General features: G+C 35.0%; 1 pseudogene; it reads left to right on the top strand.

Annotated features, from left to right (window-relative positions):
- The first annotated feature begins 1,892 nt into the window (after nt 1-1,892).
- Nucleotides 1,893-2,547, top strand: LOC105823709 (annotated as a pseudogene).
- Nucleotides 2,548-10,190: the final 7,643 nt, after the last annotated feature.

Below are 10,190 nucleotides of genomic sequence, written 5' to 3'. Positions count from 1 at the left end.
TCTCAAGCAATTTTCTTCAATTATAACTGCAAATCAGCATGCTATTTCCTCCACATGAACTATCCATTGCCTGAGGACTTACTAGGTATCCTGGGATAACTCATGATAAATTGCTGCAGACCATTTTCCACTAGTGAATAATTACAGGAAGTTCACAATGAACTACCAGTATTACATCTCTCTAAAAGTCCATGTGAAAAAAAAAATCCACAAAAAAATAGCATTACATGCAAAAGGCTGACTGCCTTCATCATCAACAAGAAATAGATCAATCAGCTGGCAAACCCTATGAAACAAAACAAAGCAAACCAGAAACCAAAATATTGCCCCTATTTGCTCACCTCTCTGCTGGATGTACTTGGCCCACTGAGTGTCAAATAAATGCTGTGCTAGCCAGAGACTTCTTAAAGTTTCAGGTTGAGTTGTGCTTTTGTTCTGTAATTTTAGTTCGATCAATTGTTACTCAGAATGACACATTCTCACTTATTTCATCTGGTTATATAGGTTATTGTGACATATAATCTAATCCTCTACACCTCAACATCCCCAGAGTATTCTCTTAGACATGAAAAAAGCACTACAGTTTCAGGTTTTCAGTGTTTACAAAATTAATTAGTCAAATATTCTATTATTTTGAAAATTCATGTTTCTTTTTTGTAACTAAGGTAGCCATCTGACAAGCAGATTTCAAGAACTTCCAGGGAAGTGACCATATCTTCTATGGCAATACCCAGTTGCAAAAAAGAAAATAAAATCCTTTGGGGGAGCCTCTAAAATACAGGCTATGTATTTTTATAACAGTCTTTTCAGTTTTAGTAGTCTTATTTTTCATCCAGTATATAAAAATCCATGTAATAAGAAAACCTTACTATGATGTCAAATCCATTTTATTATACCATAGTGAATTTAATTAGGTGACTAATACTGTAGCAGTATTTTAAGTCTGTGTTTAGCTCTTCTTTCAAAGAATTTATTTGAGGATTTTATACAAAGTGTACATTCAATAAATATTTTTAAAGGATGATATTTTTAAAGCATAGATCTATTAGGTATGACACAGAAATTTACACGATGAAAGTAACGTTAACCCTTGGCATTTATATGACTTCTCTCGGGAAGTAACGTTCAATTAAAGGTCAATAGATATTCAGACAGTTGAAGCAAGGTTTTGAGGAGACAAGAACAAATCTTTGTTCTGTAAAGAATCTTGTAGATGCCTATAAATACAACTTGGAATATGTAAACACATTAAGTATTCTTTAAAAGAAGTAAATTGAACTCTCTTAAGAACTATTCAGCAACTCAAGCAAAGCTACATTTATTCTTTAGTTTTGTTTGGTTTTATCCTGAGATTGGTTTAACTGTTACCACAGAAAATATTCACATAAAAGTATGAATTTAATGGTGGCAGATTACACTGTCTTTTTGGTCTTTTTAGTGCTTCATGTTTTTAATAATTCTTTCAATGATTGGACACCATATTGAAAAGAATTTAATCTACCCTGCATAGCAAGAGTTGACATTTTTAAAACAATAAAACAAATATTTTTGTGTGAGTCAGTCAAAATAAAACTATGTATACAATAATTAAATTTAGGTGGGAGATTGACAATATTGAACATTTTTGGAATTGTAGTGACAGTAAAATTGTATGATCCAACTAATACCAATGTAGCCCTTCTAGATTTGAAACTTTGTGAAGGCCAGTCCTTGCTATTTTATTTACCTCATACTATGGTGCTAAGATAGTACTTAGCAACACAGTGTTTGCTTGGTAAATATTTGTTGAATGAATGTTTCAATAAGTCATTAAAACAAACACAACATGCCAAGATAAAATATCTTCATAAGAAAAGCAAAAAAAGCCTCTTTCCTCCAGCCAGCCACACATAATGCCAAAAGGAAATAAGGCTAATGGGAAGAAGGTGGCCTTGAACTCCTGCAGTTGTGAAGAAATAGGAGGCCAAGAAGGTAGCGAATCCCTTGTTTCAGAAAAGACTCAAGAATTTTGGTATTGGACAGGACATCCAACCTAAAAGTGACCTCATACACCTTGACAAATGGCCCTGCTACATCTAGCTGCAGCAGCAGAGGGCTATCTTCTATAAGCAGTTGAAAGTGCCTCCCATGATTAACCAGGTCACTGAGGCCTTAAACCACCAAATGGCTACTCAACAGCTTAAGCTAGCACAAAAGTACAGACTAGAGACAAAGCAAGAGAAGAAGCAGAGACTGTGGGACTGAGTTGAGAAGAAAGCTGCTGGCAAAGAGGACGTCACCACCAAGAAACCACCTGTCCTTTGAGCAAGGGTTAATACTGTCACTACCTTGGTGGAGAACAAGAAGTCTCAGCTGGTGGTGATTACACATGACTTTTGGATCTTATCAAGCTGGTTATACTTCTGCCCGGCTATGTGTCGTAAGGTGGGAGTTCCCTACTGCATTATCAGGGGGAAGGTCAGATTGTGACATCTAGTCCACAGGAAGACCTGCACCACCACTACCTTCACACAGGTTAACTCTGAAGACAAAAGAAGCTCTGGTTAAGCTTATGGATACAAAGAAATATATAAGGTCCTCTGTCACTAGGGAGATAAATCCTGGGTTCAAAATCTGTGGCTCAAATCACCACACTGGAAAAGGCAGTCTGAAGAACTTGCCGCTAAACACTATACATGTGGATAATGATAGCTACACACAGTAGCAATTCCAGTTTCTAAAATAAAAAAAAAATCTATAAATGGGATCACCTTTTATTATTCTTTAACTTGAGGTGAACTTTAAGTAGACTTGACATTTATGTCTATTCAGGTCAGACACTCTTAACTCTACCTGGTGCAATTCCAAGAATCCCTCAGGAAAGATTGTTCAGTCTTAATGAATGCATAGGCTTGCTTTATGTTTTCCCAAAGCAAAGTGAGGCTCAGTTTGAGCTTGGCTAATATCCAGGCTTGGAGAGCAAAAAAAAAAAAAAAACATGAGATGACTGTGAATATATTAATCAATAATGCAGAGCATTGCTAGTTTTTTAAAAAAGAAAAAAAGATAGTGGGCTACTACTTCAAAAAGCATCTCGGAAGAGAGGTTGGTTAATGGGTACAAAAATACAGTTAGACAGAAAGAATAAGTTCTAGTGTTCAATAGCACAGTTGGGTGACTCTAATTAACAATAATTTATTATATATTTCAAAACAGGTAGAAGAGAAGATTTGGAATGTTTCCAACACACATAAATGATAAATGTTTGAGGTGATGGATATCTCCATGACCCTGATTTGATCATTACACATTATATACATGTATCAAAATATCACATGTTCCCCATAAAGATGTACAATTATGTATTATTAAGAAATTAATTAACGAGGTTTATACTTTGGAAAAAGGAGAGCTTTAGTTCTCATAAAGGGTAGCAAACTGCTGGGCAGCCATTCCAACAGGCTGGGAAGCAGAGCCCCAGTCAGAAGCCAGGCACATGTGCTTCAGAGAAGAGACAAAGAGCAACAGGAGTTTATACTGATCAGGCTGGTCAAATGTACATATTTAAAAAGCTATAGGAGGAGTCACGACTATTTATGAATGGAAATCATACACATGTAATTGCACTTTCTCTCTCCCATTCCATTATGGCTGGGAACTCAGTTTTAAGGTGTTTCTGGGGTCCCCTTGACCAAGAGGGGTCCATTCAGTTAGCAGCGGGCTTAGGATTTATTTTTAATTTACAGCATCAATTTCAAAAAGTGTCTCCAGCATCTAACAAACATGTAGCCTATAGACCTAGCTAATGCTCAAGCAGCCCCCATGGTTCTTATGGACCCAGAGAAGAAGGCCCAGTTTATCTGGGGATCAGAAATATGAAATTATTTCAAAAATTTTATATATCTTATAGAGTCAAGACCTGGATTTTGAGTGATTTGAGAAATCAATTTTGAAGAAAGTACAGTAGATAGAGTCAGTTAAGCAACAATAACAAAATTTACACAATACAAAGATTGGTTTATTATTATTTAGATCAAGTCATTCATTCTAATCCTATAAAGCTCAACAGAGCTATAGAAGTTGAGATAAGGCACAGTAAGCCAAATAGCTACAAAGAAAAAATAGCTTGAGATAAACTGGCATATAGACAACCAACGAGGATACTTTAGTCTGGAGAACTTCCTTCAAAATGTATCAGATCACTAGCACTGTTTTGATTATAATGTGAAATCACATTGAGTTGGTCATTAAGACATGCTGTGGTTAATGTGGTTTTTAACTTTTTTCATCTTTAACCTATAATTAGTCTCTCAAAAACGAGGACCATGTATATTGAATTAAATGAATATATTGAGTACTTACTATGTACTGGGAGCTGCAAGGGATACTAAATAATAAAATATAATCCCTTTCCTCAAGAAGTTTAAAGCTAATTAGGAAAGATAAACATGGTTCACCTGTGTGTGAACATGGTTCACCAACTAATGCAGGAAAAGGTAAGTTCAAATATATGATATAATAAAACAGTTACCAGGGCATAAGTGCCCAATTTGTTGATTAATTATGAAAAACATTACCTAAAAGGAATTTCAAAGTTTTGGGGTCTTGTATAGTTTACTTCTTTATGTCTCATACTACTTTTTCCAAACATTGGACAAAAGTGTTTATTTTACAGTCAGAAAAATGTGGGGAGTCTCACTAGCATACTAAAAGCAAAAAAGTATGTATAGAGGGAAAGGGATATATATAATAGATAGAAAGGTATAGATATACAGATATAGATGAGCACACAAAATGCCTAGAATATCTTAAGTTAGATTTAGTATTTATTTAGTGCCGCGATTGAAGCTGCTATCTTTTAAAATTTAGTTAGCAAATACTTACCTAGTGCTTACTGTGCATCAGGCATTATTTTAAGTAATTTTCTCTAATTAATTCATTTGGTTTATTTAATTCTCACAACATTTAGAAATGGGTATACTGTAATCTTCAGTTAAAAGAAAGCACAGAGAGGTTACATAATGTCTCCACTTACTTCCTATGTGATTACTTGCAAAGTTGGGAAGGGAGAAATCATTTGCTATAGCATATCCCTTTATTTGTCTTTTTAATGAGCAGTGCTTTCAAGTTACTTACCTCCTTCCTGGTATCTTACATTGTCTCACACATTCTGTTTTACCTTTCTAGATAAGAACTTCAGGGTTTTTCTCTGCTGCCCTCAATTAAAATACATATATTTAAAGGACTTGCTAGGTGATGGTATGCAAATGCCTGATAGCCTTCTAAGGATGAGGTAGTAAATATGTGTAATCATATATTCACTAATTCAAATCTAATAGCTGCCTTTCTCAGAGGCACTAGATAGAAGATTTCAGTTCAGGTGTTCAGGCACCTATGCTAGTTATTCTCCTTGTGTTACCTCATTTGATACCCACCACAATACTGTGAGAGAGTTATTGTCTTCTCATTTCACATATGTGGAAACAGACTCAGAAGATTCAGATGACATGACCAAGGACTGGTATTTGAACCGAGGTATCTCTAACTACAAATTCTGTGCTTTTCCCACTCTTGAAGATATTCTGGCCTAATACTGAGCTAGAGAATACCTGACATGTATGCTTCCACTCACCTCTCTCATGCCCTTGGTAGTCATTACTAATTAGTCACAATCCTTCTTAGCCCAGTACTCTAGGCCACCACTACAAAGTGATCAGGGTTGACATGGGAGATAAAGTAGCTTTATCACCTTTGCCACAATCCAAACGTGAAACTTTTCATTTTATATGTTTAAATGTCTTTAAAGACTTTTAATGTAAATGATGTCAAATCTATTCACAGTTGTTTTCAAGTAACACTCTACTAAGACTGGAGGGAAAAAAAGAAGACAGGGACCAAAGCTAAATTTTAGCACTATGCTAGATTTTCCAAAAATGGAATTATATAGGGTTAAACATAATCTAAAACAAGTTATTTTTCTACATCTAGATCAGCAATATTCTTTACTGAACAAAATTAAGACAATTTTAATCTTAGGGTGATGATGTATAATTAAACATATAAATGTCAAATTCAGAAATAACCTGGAATTCAACCATGAAAATGTATATTTTAGAATAATTAGCCCAGTGCTAAGACATATTAAGGATGTATGAAGATGTGAGAGCCAACTGTTCATTTATTTCCAAGTTAAACAGCAAACATGTATTCATTTAAAAGAATCCAAAGCTTTAAAACACTGTAAATAGCTAGTTTGCTGCTTTTCGGCATTAAGCGCATGTCCGGGACTTTATTTCATAGAAACAGGCATGTATATGAAACTATTTGGTCCCCGATTTTATAACAATTAAATCAGTGTTAAGTATAACAATTTGAGGTTATTGGAGATTAGTAGATATTATGCTAAAAAACACACATATATACTATTTCCATTGTAAGATGCAGCATATGCACTTTTTTCTTTACAGTATTTTTGCCCATATCACCACAATAATATCCCAGTGATTTAATTTAGAAGATTTTATTGTAGATATGTATTAGTAAAAACAACCTTTTCAACCAATATCAATTTTTGGAGTGGTACAGAGATCAAATTTATCTCACTGACGATAATAATAGTAACATATATAAAATAACGATGACATTCTAATATTTTTATACCACTTTTGGTTCATAAAGCACTGCACATACACTTTAATCATTTAATCTTCATAATAACCACTAGATTGTTTATCGTGTAGGTCATTGATTCTCACTTCCAGAATTATGATACGGTAGATCTGGGTGGACCAACAATCTGAACTTTACATACTCATTTGCAGGTGATTCTAAGGGAATATCACTACTCAAAGTGCTAGTTCACTCAGACCAACAATGTAGGCATCACATGGGAGCTTATAAGAAATGTTGAAACTTGGGCCCCACCCAAGACCTACTGAATAGGAATTTGCATTTAATCAAGATTCCCTGGGTGAGTCATATGTTCATTTAAGCTCAAGAAGCATCCCTCTAACTATACTTTAAAGGTAAATGTGGTTATCCTCACTTTGAAGTTTAGCGTTCTTATCTGCGAAATAGGTATAATGAGTACTTGTTTCCAAAGATAGTTGTAAAAATTAAATGTGAATATAAAATTAGGAAGCTTTCAGTCAATGGTCTGTGTTCTGCTTATTAAGGGCCTTTAAAGCCTCTACATAATGTGATCTGATACCAAAGAATGAAGCAGGAGGACCAGAGAAAAGAGACATGAGTTTATTCGGGGAACTTAGGTGCCAGGGCTCCAGTGGTGACTAGCCAGGCAATTCTCCATGCTGCACCCAGAAACAGCAAGTGATTATATAGGCAAGCACAAACAAAGGAACATTAATTTGGGGATATGGTATGTGTCACTAGGTATGGTAGGGCAGTCTTCCATAAAGGTCAGCATGGTCTTAGTAGTGCTCCTCAGGAGGGTGGCCAGTCCCTTGTGGCTTTCTTTGTTTTAACCCTTTAGGCCTCCCTGACTGGATTGGGGCCAAGATCTCCAATTTCTCCACAGTCTCCCCTAGCATTATCTTTCATTCATTTAACAAATCTTTTCCTTGAGGACTTGCTTCAAGCCAGAGACTCTGTTAGGCTTGCTATATAAAATGGTAAAGAAGACGAATACAGCTCCCACCTTCATAGAATTCATAGTTGAATGCAGAACTTGTAATTATCGTCATCATTGTTATCATCATTGTCATTATCAATGGTATTGTAATGATTATTATTAGTAGTAAAGCCAGATATTAAAAGAATATAATAGACATAGACTAAGAGAAGGAGAACCAAATGTCTTTCATCAGCAGTGTAGTGCAAGTGAAAGCAAGGAAGATTGGTATATTAGTTTGGTTTCATAGAGAGAGAGGTCATGGCAAAAAGTACCTGTGGGTGGCTGAAGGAAAGAATGGGAGGGAAAGAATGAGAAGGACAAGAAAACAGTACATATCCAGAACTGTATAAATCATTTTAACAAAGTCATGGAGAGTTCTTTATTGATGAGTAAAACATTTTAGACTGGATATTAAAAAAACAGGGAAAATAACACATGCAAATTCTCTCTAGCTCTTGCCTCAACATTTTCTTAGTTCTGGACTCATTGAGGCTGTGTGTCCAGGGCTTACCTCTTCTGAAGGTTTCAGAAACAAGTTCTGTCCTCTTGTAGTTATAAGAGTACTGACTCCACATGAATTGGCCTTCATTTCTTACAACCAAAGTAACTCTCTCACATGAATGTGTGAATGGAAGGCAAGAAAAAAAAATAATCACCCCCCACAACTGCTTGACTCAAAACTGGAGGGATAAAAAGTAATACATACTTAGATTGAATTCCTGCCTGCCCCAAAGTACACACCAGGAACCCATTGCTTGCATTGACAAATCTCTTAATTAGAAGATGGGATTCACTCTCAATTAGAGAAACAGATTGAGATGCTCTCTTTAAAGATAAAGCCATTGAAAACTGTGCAGCAGTTTGGTAGTGAAAAAGGCAATTAGGTATATCACCTGGAGCCTCCTTGCATTTGCAGCAGTGAATGCACAAACAAAACAATTACTTCATTCAAGAAGTACTTCACCATGGCTGAGAGAGAGAATGGGATGAATCAATGCTGATGAGTATTTAACAAATGTCCTCTGAGATTAATTCCCACACAAAAAAGACAATCACTCCCACCACACTATTTTGGTTTACTTTTCCTGAAATTCCACTGAATTTCCAAAAAAGAATATGAAGATCATACTTAGAACACAATTAGAAGCAAGCACTTTTCAATCTATGAATTTACTACATCTAAGAATATCTACTGTAGCCACCTGTTTTGTGTCATTTCATTAATTAATTCATTCAATGAGTAGCACCTATTTTGTGTACAACTCTCTACTAAACACACGATTATATTCAAATATGTAAAATAATAATTCACTGTCCTCCAGGACTTCATTAGCCAAATATTTGGCAAGACATTCCATTAGATAATTAGACAAAAAATTAAGTCCATGTGTTACAAAATGTGTGAAGGAGAGCTGGCGTGTGTGTGTTTTTGTGTGTATGTGTGCATGTGTATGTGTACAGGAAGAAGGCTGTCAGAGAACAGTCAGAACATGCAGGATTCTTAGCAATGTGTTGAAGATGAGTCATAGCATACACTTGGCCTTGAAAAGAGTACAGGCTTCGAATTTGCTTTTAAAAGATACCAAAAAGAGCCAGTTTCAAAACCTAAACATCCAATTACATAATTAGACCTTTTTTATCTATATGCTGTCAAATGTACAACCTGATATTTTCAATGAATTTGATTGGTTATTCTAGCACACAGCCCATCCCACTTTTTTTTTTCTTTTTTTATTGAATCCAATAGGTTACTTAAACATATTTTCAATAATAGCTTACTTATTTATATAGGGCATTCTTATATGTAGGCAAATGTGATTTTAGAAACTCTACAGAGATCTGTTGTCCAGAACAAATAATCCTCCAACTGTTTTTTTGCTATCTAATATTGAAAGAGACAAATATTTTACTGCAAAAGGAGAAAGGCTTAAAATTGCCATCCAAAAGGAAAGAGAATACAGGAATTTAAATACATCTTCATGTGCAAATGAAGCCATCCCCAGAAACTGGAGATCTGGCCAATAAGCTACCTCAAATGGGGGGGATTCCACAGTGAGTGGATCAAGGACTCTTAGGGTTTATTAAACCTAAGAAATGTGTTCCAAATTCGAAGGCCTAGCCCCAAACTCCACATGATTTTCCTCTGTTTCTTAGACATGACTCAAATATTTCAAGGTCGTTTCAATTAAGCAATTTGCCAAATATATGGTTTGCTTGAATTTAAATTTTCACTCTATTGTTTAGGTATATAGACAGGCATATAGATACTGACGAGAAAGAATTAATCAAAAGCACTAGATATTTATTCAAGCATATTGCAGTCATGAAGAAAGAATCAACTCATCTGACAGTTTGTTAACTTTTCTTTTACATACTAGAATTTGAAAATAAAAAATAAATGTCAGAGAAGTTTCTATATATATGATTATTTACTATGATTAACAGTTGTCAAAAAGTACCAGACAACCAAGAAAGTTCACTTATACTTTGCATTTCCTTTTAACTTAGACAACACAACCAATACTTTTGTGCTGAAAATATATCCTGCTGATATTTACAAGATGCCTTGCTATTAAAA

This window comes from Propithecus coquereli, unplaced genomic scaffold (genome assembly GCF_000956105.1).
Source record: "Propithecus coquereli isolate 6110/MARCELLA unplaced genomic scaffold, Pcoq_1.0 Scaffold693, whole genome shotgun sequence".
In the NCBI taxonomy this organism is placed as follows: Eukaryota; Metazoa; Chordata; class Mammalia; order Primates; family Indriidae; genus Propithecus; species Propithecus coquereli.
The sequence above is the reverse complement of the archived record's forward strand: the minus strand, read 5'-3'. Positions and strand labels throughout refer to the sequence as shown.